Here is a 13,179-nt window from a genome sequence, read left to right as displayed (position 1 = left end):
AATCATACTTCTACAGTGCACTAAAACATGATTTTAATACATCAAATTTCAAAACATTTCTACCCTGGGAGGGGGGACACCCTTCTTACACACCCTCTCCCCACTCGGTTGCTCCACTCCCTCACAGGGTACCCCCAAGACCAGTGATCAGTGATCGCACAGCCTCCCCTTTCAAAAATGCTCCAATCCAATTTAAAGCATATATATTGCATTCAAGTGTAAGTTAAAAGACTCGCTACAGTATGCACCATATTGCACAACTTTAAGCTGAAAAATGCAAACGTTCCGTACCAATGGGAGGGGGACACCCACCCCACCCCCGGTCGCTATGCTCCCTCGGGCTTGGTCTCTCACAATTTCTCACCCAACTCTCACCCAATGTTGGCAGCCCTGACTTACGTCCAAGCATTACTGTAACATTTATTGGCACATGCAACTGTTCATCCATAAATTCAATTTCATGCATTCCCTTATCATTGAAATATAGTATTAACAAATGTGTGGGAAGGAACTGCAGATGCTGGTTTAAACCAAAGATAGATACAAAATGCTGGTGTAACTCAGTGGGACAGGCAACAAAGTTGTATCATATTCTTTCACTGTAGTAAGGAATTCACAAAAACAATATATCTGACAATTCCAAGTATGTATCCCATGAGAGGAGTGGAGCACCAACGTTGCTATATTTGTCAGATAATGCCCAGCCAGTTGGGTCAATTTAATCATATATTTTTTCAAATGGGAGCAATGTTTCCATTTTGGCCATCATTAGTCTACCAAGGCACATGTCCTCCACACTATAATCATGCCAAATTGTCCAATCCACTTGCGTTTGATTCCCGGCCTAGCAGATATTATTTTTACAATCACCTTATCTTCTGAACGGGCAGAGCCATCACAACATCCACAGTTTCACATTCCCAGTCTCCTTCTCTCTGCTGATCAACTTGCCTCATCTTTCATATCATGTAAACATGTGGCCAGTAGTTGCAAAGGCTGGTTTACCTCATCCTTATGGGCCTGTCCCACTTAGGCGACTTTTTAGGCGACTGCAGGAGACTATGAGGTCGCCACATGGTCGCCACATGTTCGCGGGTGGTTGCCGGGGAGTCACCTTTGGTCGTGAGGAGTTCCCGCATTCTGGGAACTAGTTGCGGCCTCATTATGGTTGCCGTGAATTTTTCAACATGTTGAAAAAGCGGCGACCAGAATGTAGCCGCCATGGAGAGTAGCGAGAATTCTCGTGCCGTTGGTAGGTCGCCAGGTGGTCCTAGTGGGAGGCCAGGAGGTCGAAAGTTCTCGTAGGTTGTAGCCGGTGCTGACCGGCTCATTGGCTCATTGGGAAAAAGAAAACGTAAGCAGTACTTTTCAGAACCAAGGATAACCGACTGGTAATGTTAATGTCCGCCGAGCTTCACAGCCGTGTATCTCTGGCTTCTCAAAAGTTGTCTCCACTCCTTCTCCCCACTTCTCCCCCTTCTCCCCCTTCTCCCCCTTCTCCCCCTTCTCCCCCTTCTCCCACTCTTTTAAAGGACTTGCGTGACCTTTCCCTTACACTGTGCTTTCATCGTCTTAATTACAGCGCCAACCTTCCTGTTCATCACGGTGTGTGTCTGTGTCACATTGGCTTTGCACCATATGAATTTCACTCAGACAACACTCACCCCGCTTGCCCTGTCCCCCGCCCGCATAACGGGCTGGTGAAGGAAGCGATGTGTGTGTGTTCCACTCTGTCAGTCACCAGAAAAAAACGGCTACTAGAATGGTGACAGTCAGAGTGGAACACACACACATCGCTTCCTTCACCAGCCCGTTATGCGGGCGGGGGACAGGGCAGGCGGGGTGAGCTTAACAGTCACTAGCATTCGCCTGAAAAATCGTCTAAGTGGGGCAGGCCGTTACAGCACTCCAATCCACCAGTAAGCACAAACTCAGGCAACTGCATTGCCTTTACGATTATCGTTTCAAAGGAGTAAATCCTGTCCCTCGGGCCCGGCTCCCCCATAACTTCATCACTAATGCAGCAGGGCCCTTATCCAGCTTCATTCACCCTGCCTCTGTGAGGCTGTCGGTCAAACTCGCTCTCAGACTAAGGTTCTTCGTGTCCACCATGCCGGAAGCCTGAGGTAGGTGCGGTAGATTGAACTTCTCTTTTACTCCCAACAGGGTGTTTGCTTTTTTTTTTGCATCGTAGACGATTTGGTTTGTGGAGATGGGAGACATTTTTTCAGTAAAAATAGGTGCAATCCAGGCTTTAGACAATAATTTATTTGTAACTATCTTCCAATCACTGCACTGACTATTTTGAAGTGTAAATTATTTCTGGTCCCCTGATCAATAATTATAACTACATTTTTAAATGTTGAATCAATACTACATTGCCATTGCTTTGCAGATAGCCTGACACATGTCCTGGATTATAACACTCCCAAGCTACTTTATTCACTGGAAAGACCTTTGAGATGATGTGAAAAACAATGCATAAACCCACACCCTTCCTTCTTATTCAAAATGACAGACTGTTGGTTTGAGCCAAGCCTTGGTTACCCTGAGCAGATGGGTTCAACATTAGGATGCTAATAATAACCATCGCACTAACTTGCTCTGTGCCAGCTCTGCTGAAGACAGACAGCAATTTCATGCCTGCAAATGCTATCTAAATCTAAACTGGCATGGCAGACAAAACAGCTGCATTGACGCTAAATCATTTCCAAACATGCATGCATGAGCATCATTGCTAATTGCAGGGGAAAAAAAACATTACTCTGTCCTGAGATAGTAGGTATAAGTTTAGGTGCTGAAAGATAAGTGAGATGATTGTAAAACTATCTGCTCAGGGGATTCAGTGCTTGACACTGTTCAATATACAATTGTCTGGTAATCTCATACAGCACAGAAGAAGGTCTTCAGCCCATCCTGTTTGTACTGTCTCTTTGAAAGTGCTCTCCACCTCTTTCTCACACTATTCTTAATTTACATCATCCTATGTGCTCCTTCCTTTCAATTAAAAATCGAATTCCCTTCTGTAAATTTCCCCTGAATGTGCCTCACTGAACTTTCAGAGCACACATTCCTGATCACAACTCGCCACGTGAGAAAGTTCCCCGTGCTTCTCCCATGTGTTTGTACCTATCAGCCTCCTTTCATTACTAACCTATTGTCAGTGAAAACACAAGAGCACACGAGAATGAGGATCAGGAGAAGGCCATCAGGCCCTTCAAGCCTGCCCCACCATTTAATATGATGATGGTGATCTATGTGGCCTCAACTGCTCTTCCCCATATCCCTCTATTTATCCATCCATCAAATGTTTCACCACCTCTACTTTTTTTTTTTCAAATAATCCAGATTCCAACACTTCTTGGGGCAGAAAATTTCAGAGATTCCTCACCCTCTGCAAGAAAACAAAATCCTACATACCTCAGCTTTTAATGACTGGCCCCTTATCTTGTTATTCCTTTGTTCAAGACTCTCCCACGAGTGAAAACATCCCAGTATCTACCCTGTCAGGCCCCCTGAGATCCTATGTATTTGAAATAGTTTCTTCTTCAGTCATCTATTCAAAATGTTCCGAATCCATGTCTGATTTTTATTCCAGGGTGGAATCAGAAAGAAATGAAAAAACAAACTGGCTTGAAATGTTTTTTGTTGATTGCAGATTTTCTTTCGTCAAAGGAAATGTCAACCTGTTTGGCAACATGAAAATTGTTGTTTAAATGTTTACAGGCCTGGTGGTTGTATTCTATATCAGGAAAGCTATATAGATTGCAGCAGGTTGTCATTATCAGTATCTATTAATTCTACGCTGACCAAACCAGCTCAGATATTTGCTCTTCAATCAGAGAATCCCTCGCAGAATCTCCACAAATTTAATAACTGATGATTTAAAATGCGTTGGCAGATAAAAATGCTGGAGAAACTCAGCGGGTGAGGCAGCATCTATGGGGCAAAGGAAAAGGTGACGTTTCGGGCCGAGACCCTTCTTCAGATCCGAAGAAGGGTCTCAACCTGAAACGTTACCTTTTCCTTCGCTCCATAGATGTTGCCTCACCTGCTGAGTTTCTCCAACATTTTTATCCTCTTCGATTTTTCCAGCATCTGCAGTTCCTTCTTAAACATTTAAAATGCGTCAGTAATCACACAGGGCCGGCTTGAGTGCTCAAGGCATAACAGATGCTGGAATCTGAGGCAAAATGCAGACAGCTGGTGGAACTCGGCAGGTCAAGCAGCATCTGTGGAGGGAAATGGATGGACAGCAATTTGGGCCGAGTTCCTTCAACTGGACTGAGAGCCAATGTAAAGAGATGTGGGAACGGATGGGACAAGAGCTGCCAGGTGATAGGTGGATCTGAGTGAGGAGGGGTTGTTGGGCAGATGGGGTGAGGTTGGGATGAAAAGGGTGGAAATAGTAATAGAGGCTGGGAAGTCAAATGGAGGCAACAATGGGCTGTCAATGATGGAATTTGATAGAAAAGGAAGATTGGAACCAGATAGAGACAGATGGAGGGAGTGTATAGGGAACCCAGTGGGAGATGAATGTGGGTGATGGACCAAGGGGTAAGAGGGGGAAGGGAAAAGGAACTGGATGATGGGAGATTGGGGGCAAAAGTTTGGAAAGCAGAGGGTGTGTGAAAGGACCAGAATAGATCAGAATGAAAAGGACAGAGAGGGAGCAGGTTACCTGAGATTCGAGAATCTGCAAGTCGAATCGGTAGTAAAGAAAGCAAACTCAATGCTAGCATTTATTTTGAGAAGGCTTCTATACAAAAACAGCGATGTAACGCTGAGGCTCTATAAGGCGCTGGTAAGGCTGCATTTGGAGTATTGTGAGCACTTTTGGGCACCATATCTGAGGAAGGATGTGCTGACTTTGGAGAGGGTCCAGAAGAGGGTCCAGGTTCAGGAACAGCTTCTTCCCTACAGCCATCAGGCTACTAAACACAACACTGAATAAGCTCTGAGCTCTGAACTACAAAATACTATATTGTTATTGCACTATATATGTTAATTATTGAACTTTTTATTTTCTTTCCCTTCCCCCGTTATGTACTATGTTTACATATTCACATATTCTGTTGTGCTGCAGCAAGTAAGAATTTCATCGTCCCATCCGGGACATATGACAATAGAACACTCTTGACTCGCTCTTGAAGAGGTTTACAAGAATGATTCCAGGAATGAGTAGGTTAACCTATGATGAGCATTTGTCGGCACTGGGCCTGTACTCGCTAGATTTTAGAAGAACGAGGTGGGACCTCATTGAAACAAACGTTCAGAGTATTGAAAGGCTTGGATAGAGTGGATGTGGAGAGGATGTTTCCACTAGTGGGAGAGTCTAGGACTAGAGGTCATAGCCTTAGAATTAAAGGATGGTGTTTTAGGAAGATGAGGAGACATTTCTTTAGTCAGAGGGTGGTGAATCTGTGGAATTCTTTGCCACAGAAGGCTGCAGAGGCCAAGTCATTGGACGTTTTTAAGTCAGAGATCAATAGATTTTTGATTAGTACAGGTGTCAGAGGTTATAGGGAGAAGGCAGGAGAATGGGGTTTGGAGAGAGAGATAGATCAGCCACGATTGAATGGTGGAGTAGACTTATGAATGGCCTAATTCTACAATCACATGACCTTACGACCTAATATGGTGTGTTTGACATAAGGTTTTTGACTAGTTTGGTTTAAGTTAGAGATGCAGCACGGAAACAGGCCCTTCGGCCCACAAAGTCCATGCCAACCAGCGATCCCTTCACACTAACACCATCCTACATACCAGCTATAATTGATAATTGTACCAAGCCAATTAGCCTACATACCTGTATGTCTGTGGAGTGTGCGAGAAAACCAGAGCACCCGGGGAAAACACACGCAGGTATTACATACATACTCCGTACAGACAGCACCTGTGATCAGGATCGAACCCGGGTCTCTGGCACTGTAAGGCAGCAACTCTACCGCTGTGCCACCGTGCTACCCAGCAGAATATCAAGGACTGGTTTATGTTTGGCCTCACCCTGCAGGTGGAAAAGGTTGAGGACAGACAGGGTCGATCCTATGTATAGCAAAGTCATACAATCAATAGGTATTTTGCCTGGGAATCAAAACTCCAATACAAGGACATTGAACTAGAATGGTAGAATTGTGCCATCTCCTGCACAGGAGGCCATTCAGCCTCTCCTGTCCGTGGCGGCCAAAGGAGAGGCATCCAACTTTGTCTCACCTTTCTGTTGAGCGGGGCTGGAGGCTGGAGTAGGTCGGGTGTGCATCTGCGAGAGTATCTGCCTCCATCGTGAGGAGGCAGTGAAGTGAATAGAGCTGCTGTTTCTCAGCGTCAGTGACCAGGTCCAATCCCCAACCCAGAGCTATCTGTGTGGAATTTACATATTCCCCGTATAAACCTGCGTATTTTCTCCAGATGCTCCAGATTTCTCCCAAACCCCTGGATGGTTATTAGTTATATTGGCTGATGTAAATTACTCCTGGTTACACTGAAGAGAGACACAAAATGCTGGTGAAACTCAGCAGGGCAAGCAGCATCTCTGGAGAGAAGGAATGGGTAATGTTTCGGATCGAGGCCCTTCATCAGACTGTTACCAGTTACATACCAGTTGTATATAACATTATGACAGATAGGATAGACTGTCAGAACTTGATTGGTGTAAATAAGTGTTTGATTGCTGATGGGTGATCAGTGGGTTGAAGGGCATGTTTCCCTGCTGTAGTAGTCTATGACACTGTGTGTCATTCTTCTTGTGGATGAATAAATGCTTCCTCAATGCTTCAACCTAATCCTTGTAACCTTTTACCCAAAGGCTCAGGTTATAGATCACTCGACTGAAAGAAAGGACCTTCTTTTCCAAACTATTAGGCCTGTGAACAAAATCTCTCCTCTATATCCAGTATTTGTGAGAAAGCAAACTGTTTCTGTGGGCAAAGGTCTGATGGGTTTGCTCCGGTTGTCAGGCAGGAGTTTGCATGCTCTCTCTTCCTGGCTCCTGGTGCACTCCCTGGGAATCACACCGTGGTATGAACTCAATGGTAATGGACATTAGCAGAGGCACCCAACTCTGGCCACTGCACTTGAGGAAGAATGAAACTGTCCTTGGAAGGATGGAGAAAAGATTTACTGGAATGATTCCAGTGGTGAGGGATTTCAATGAAGGGAATAGATGAGAGAAGCCGGGATTATTCTGTTCGGGGCAGAGAAAGTTGAGGGAAGATAGACACAAAAAGCTGGAGTAACTCAGCGGGACAGGCAGCATCTCTGGAGAGAAGACCCTTCTTCAGTCTGAAGAAGAGTCTCGACCCGAAACGTCACCCAGAGATGAGTTACTCCAGCTTTTTGTGTCTATCTTCGGTTTAAACCAGCAACTGCAGTTCTTTTCTACACAAGTTGAGGGAAGATTTGATAGACACAAGCAAAGTCTTGCTGTGTTTAATGACAGAGAAACTGCTCCTATTAATAGGTGGTTCAAAGACCAGATGTTAAAGTGATTGCAGGGATAGAGCCAGATAGAACATCTTGGAACTGAACCTTGCTGGTTAATTTTGGCAGTTCCAAGTACAACTGTTAACTTTCAGTCATTTAAAAAGCATCGTCCAGAACTTCTGCACTCACCCTGACAAGCACAGCAGTACTGGACTTGCTAACAAGTTTTGAAATGCCAAATCGCTTTGTTCCCTTTGCCACTGGAAAACATGGGAAATCTGGTACCTGAGCCCAGATTTGCTGAGGTTCCCCAGCACTTATCTTAAGGAATTTGTTCCTAGATCCTGTGCCAGTATAACATCACTGATTTCAAAGAGGATTGTAGGGGCTGAGGGTTAAGAGGCAGGGGGCAATGAAAATACATTTGTTAACTATTTATTTTTACTTTAATGTGATTAATTATTTGTGTCCCTTTAGATGTTATTGGTTAACTACAGGTCCTCCTCAGGTTACAAATACCCAACTTGTACGTATTAACAGCCCGTACAAAAGAATGAACGTTTTGGAGACTCACAGGGTGGATTTATTAGCCTTTGTTGCACTGCTGGCTCATTCTGCCATGTGGGAACGCAGTTCCCGACAATATAATTGCATCTTGTAGAGAAATCTGAATGATTGAGTTAAATGTCTGGCTTAATTCTACATTGCCCTTAGTAGGCCTATGCTTTTATTGAAATATATTGCCGGGCAGTCAGATTTTCGACTTGCAAACTGTTTGGGTTACGAATAGTTCTGAGGAATGGAACCCTGTCATAACCTGGGATAATCTGTATATAAATATATATATTTACAGTATATTGTTTTAATTTATCATTTCAAGTTGTTTTATTTATTGATTTTAATAGTTGACAACTTTGATTATTAGAACCGCTTGACAAACTGTTTGAATAACCCTCACAACTTTGCCAGCCAGTGAAGTAAGACTGGGGCTTTGTTACTGTCTAGACCACACCGCTGGAGTCTGGGATAAACTCTCCACATCTGGAAAAGATAAGCATAAGCATACAGGTCTACGGGTGGCAAGTCCAGGTGCAGGTAGTCGGAGTTTGAAGACTGAATCTTTTTTTACACAGTGGTTGATTGTGACCTGGTATCCCCAGTTTCAAACAGTGAGTGCAAATCCGATTGTGCCTTTCAAGAGGAATTGGATAAATATTTCAAACTAAAACAAAAATGGCAGGGATCTGGAAAAGGTAACAGATAATGGCACAGATAATGAATTTGATTCTATATGGAGCCAACTCAAACTGATTGAGTCATAGAAAGATACAGCACAGAGACTGGCCCTTCGGCCCATCGAGTCTTTGCCAATCATCAATTCTCCATACACTCTCATCGTACATTAATCCCATTTTACATTCTCCAGACATTCTCAACTCCCCCAGATTCTATCACCCACTGATACACTGGGAGCAAGTTGCAGTGGTCAATTATTTGCATGTCTTTGGGATGTGGGAGGAAATGAGAGAGTCCAGAAGAAACCCACACAGTCACAGGAAGAACATGCAGATTCCACACAGACAACACCCGTGGTCAGGATTGAACCCAAATAGCTGGTGCTGTGAGGCACGGTCTCCATGGCCACCACTTGAGGGGCTGAATAGCTTCCTTGTATGTGGATCAACTCTTTGATTCCATGGTGTGCATTTAGCTGAGGAATCTAAAAAAATGGCATCATTGATATCTGGTAAATTAGATGTCAATTTCACAAACTCACAAACATCGCAATGCTCCTTTAACCTCCCAAGCATTTGAAAACGGATTCTATGCTGAGCCTTGGCAAAGGTCCACAGATATACACAAGTGAGCCTTCTTGTGGTCTGCTGCAGAATTCGTCTTTTTATACGATCCTTTGGCAAACACCAGATGTGAATGTGAATAGCAGCCGACTCTCTGGGGGAATGCAGCACTTCACAAATGTGAGCAGGGAGTATGTTCAGCACAAGCTTGAACCATTCTCATTTCAATTCTTTTCCCCCCCCAAAAAAGTTTTTTTCCAACTGTTTTGATAAAATGTTAGACAGCATTTGAAGTCGCAGTTAGTTCCAACAATGTATATTGGTGTTTTTTATTTTGGAACTTACTTCAGTATCTTTGCTGCATTAACTATGGTAGGTACCAAATGGGTTTACTTGTAGGAAGGGTAGAGTTGTTCACAGACACTGATAATACCCGCTCAAATTGTGCCAACGGAAATAGAAAATAGACAGTGGGTCGTTCGGCCCTTCGAGCCAGCACTGCCATTCAATGTGATCATGGCTGATTATCCCTAATCAGTACCCCGTTCCTTTCCTGCCTTCTCCCCATATCCCCTGATTGCGCTATCTTTAAGAGCCCTATCTAGCTCTCTCTTGAATGTATCCAGAGAACCGGCCTCCGCTGCCCTCTGAGGCAGAGAATTCCACAGACTCACAACTCTCTGTGTGAAAAAGTGTTTCCTCATCTCCATTCTAAATGGTTTACCCCTTATTCTTAAACTGTGGCCTCTGGTTCTGGACACCCCCAACATCGGGAACGTGTTTCATGTCTCTAGCGTGTCCAAACACTTAATAATCTTATACGTTTCCATAATATCTCCTCTCATCCTTCTAAACTCCAGAGTATACAAGCCCAGCCGCTCCATTCTCTCAGCATATGACAGTCCTGCCACCCCGGGAATTAACCTTGTAAACCTATGCTGCACTGCCTCAATAGCAAGAATGTCTTTCCTCAAATTAGGGAACCAAAACTGCACACAATATTCCAAGTGTGGTCTCACTAGGGCCTATACACAACTGCAAAAGAACTTCTTTGCTCTTACACTCAACTCCTCTTGTTATGAAGGCCAACATGCCATTCGCTTTCTTCACTGCCTGCTGTACCTTCATGCTTACTTTTATTGACTGATGAACAAGGACCCCCAGTCCTGTTGTACTTCCCCCTTTTCCCAACTTGACACCATTTAGATAATAATCTGCCTTTTTGTTTTTGCTACCAAAGTGGATAACCTCACATTTATCCACATTAAACTGCATCTGCCCATTCACCCAACCTGTCCAAGTCACCCTACATTCTCATAGCATCCTCCTCACAGTTCACACTGCCACCCAGCTTTGTGTCATCTGCAAATTTGCTAATGTTACTTTGAATCCCTACATCTAAATCATTGATGTATATTGTAAATAGCTGTGATCCCAGCACCGAACCTTGCGGTACCCCACTAGTCACTGCCTGCCATTCTGAAAGGGACCCGTTAATCCCTACTATTTGTTTCCTGTCTGCCAACCAATTTTCTATCCATGTCAGCACTCTACCCCCAATACCATGTGCCCTAATTTTGCTCACTAATCTCCTATGCGGGACCTTATCAAATGCTTTCTGAAAGTCCAGGTACACTACATCCATTGGCTCTCCCTTGTCCATTTACCTAGTTACATCCTCAAAAAATTCCAGAAGTTTAGTCAAGCATGATTTCCCCTTGTAAATCCATGCTGACTCGGACTGATCCTATTACTGCTATCCAAATGTGCCACTATTTCATCTTTTATAATTGACTCCATCATCTTCCCCACCACCGATGTCAGGCTAATCATCCGGACTTTCCCTTCTCTCCAACCACATAACAGACTAAGATCATATTTGTTGGTCGAACAGAATGCACAGTTAGAGTCCATTGTGCCATTCTGCAAATGTTCTGCAGAGAGGCTTCTTCACCAACACCTCTCAAACTCATGACCGCTAAAACCCAAATGGTAAAGGATGGCAGGCACATGGGAACATCACCTCCCACCTTCGCCCACCTTCCTGGCTTGGAACTAAATCGGCATTGCTGAGTCTAAGCTCCAAAGCTCCCTGCACAACAAGGCATACCTTCACCACACAGATTGTAGGAGTTTGTGAATACAGCACCACCACTCTCTCAAGGGAACCTAGCGATGGGCCTTGCCAACAATCCCCACATCCCATGGATTACTAAAAATAAATAAAATGAGCAGCATTGAAAGGGTATTCTGCTATGATGGCCTGTTGCTATTTCTGCTCCACACAAGCTTCCTTCCAATCGTCTTCATCTCAGCCCAACAGAACTCTCTATTCCTTTCCCTCGTTTCTCTTTGGGAAAAACACAAAATGCTGGAGTAACTCAGCTGTTCAGGCAGCATCTCTGGAGGACATGGATAGGTGACATTTTGGATCTGGACCCTTCGTTAGACCTTTTCTCTTTGTCTACTTTCACCTTAAATCCTCTATTAAATGCATTAAACGCTACCAAGAATGGGGGAAGTCAGAAAGATGCAATAGCTTTGCTTTCTCCTCACAGTCCCACTCATTAAATGCTGATCTAATGAAGCGTAATCCTCCCATAATCCAACCAGTGCCTGCTTTACTACCTGGCTATTGTCCTTCCATTCTACTACTGGAGAGTGAATTAGATATGTGTGAACTGAATACCACAAATACTACATTACAGCAATGATTGGACAAACAATATATTTAAATGACCAAAAAAGTGCTTTGGGTAGTCTTTGATTCAAATATATGTGTACGCAAGTCTTCCTTGTTTATGTATTAGCCAGGGCTCAGTGATGGAACATTAAACATTGTGGGTTGATGAGAATATAAAAAGTAGAATATAAGAGTCTTTCTGATGAGAAATTGCATCACTATCTCACATCTGTATTTCTGCATTTCAAAATCTTCTTGTAAACCACTTGCTCCAAATTAGATAGGTTCTTTGGTTTGCTTTTCTCAACTACCCTGCTACTACTTTCTCCTTGCATTCTTCTCCTGAGCTATCAAAGTTGTCGGAAGCCGCTGTCGACATCTACAGGACCTAAGACTCCTGTTGAAAGAAAACCTTATATCAGGCCTATATGCTCCAGAACATACCCAACGATCTATTGGATGTTACATTACAATACTTAGAAAGTACGACAAGCAAAATGCCATTCAGCACATCAAACGTTGTATATCCAAAAAGGAATTCAGGGGAAACATTCTAAACAAGAGGGCTGGTATATGGAACCTTTGTACACGTGGAGTGGAGTGGAGTGGAATGCAGGTATGTGGCAGCTTAGGTTTTATTGGACAAGCAACCTGGTATCTTGGACTAATGATCAGGCATTCCGAGTTGAAATTCCACCACCATAGCCAGGGAAATTTTACAATTAAATAATGCCTGGATTTAAAAAAAAAAATGGTTTCAGTAATGGTGTGCAGATTGACATCGCAACCCATCTGCTTCAACAAATGCCCTTAATAAACATGGAGGTTTGCTGATCTATACATGGTCTGCCTTTTATGTGACTCTGGACTCACAGAGATGTGGTTGCATGGCTCCGAACATATGGTCCGAGGGATGCCAATGCTGCCCTTTATGTACTGCCCACATCCCTGAATAACAACAAAGTTCCATTGAACTTAATGCCAAACTGGTCATGTAAACTCATGATGGAAATCAAACAAACTTCATTTAGATATTGGTTGGGAATTGGAACTCACTACCACAGGTCAAGGAGCATAATTAAGTGGAACCTACTCAAGTACAGAGGAGCAGAAGGAACACCTCAGGCTTGTTTTGCCATTCGATGAGATCAAGGCCAATCTGTGACCTAACTCTGTATGACTTGATAATTGCTTGATATCTTTGATGTATGAAAGCATACCAAATTCAGACTAAAAATTAACAAATGGCCCAACAGCAGTCTGTGGAAGGAGTTT

The sequence above is a fragment of the Leucoraja erinacea genome, chromosome 3 (assembly GCF_028641065.1).
Source record: "Leucoraja erinacea ecotype New England chromosome 3, Leri_hhj_1, whole genome shotgun sequence".
Taxonomy (NCBI): domain Eukaryota; kingdom Metazoa; phylum Chordata; class Chondrichthyes; order Rajiformes; family Rajidae; genus Leucoraja; species Leucoraja erinaceus.
This window is presented reverse-complemented; position numbering follows the sequence as displayed.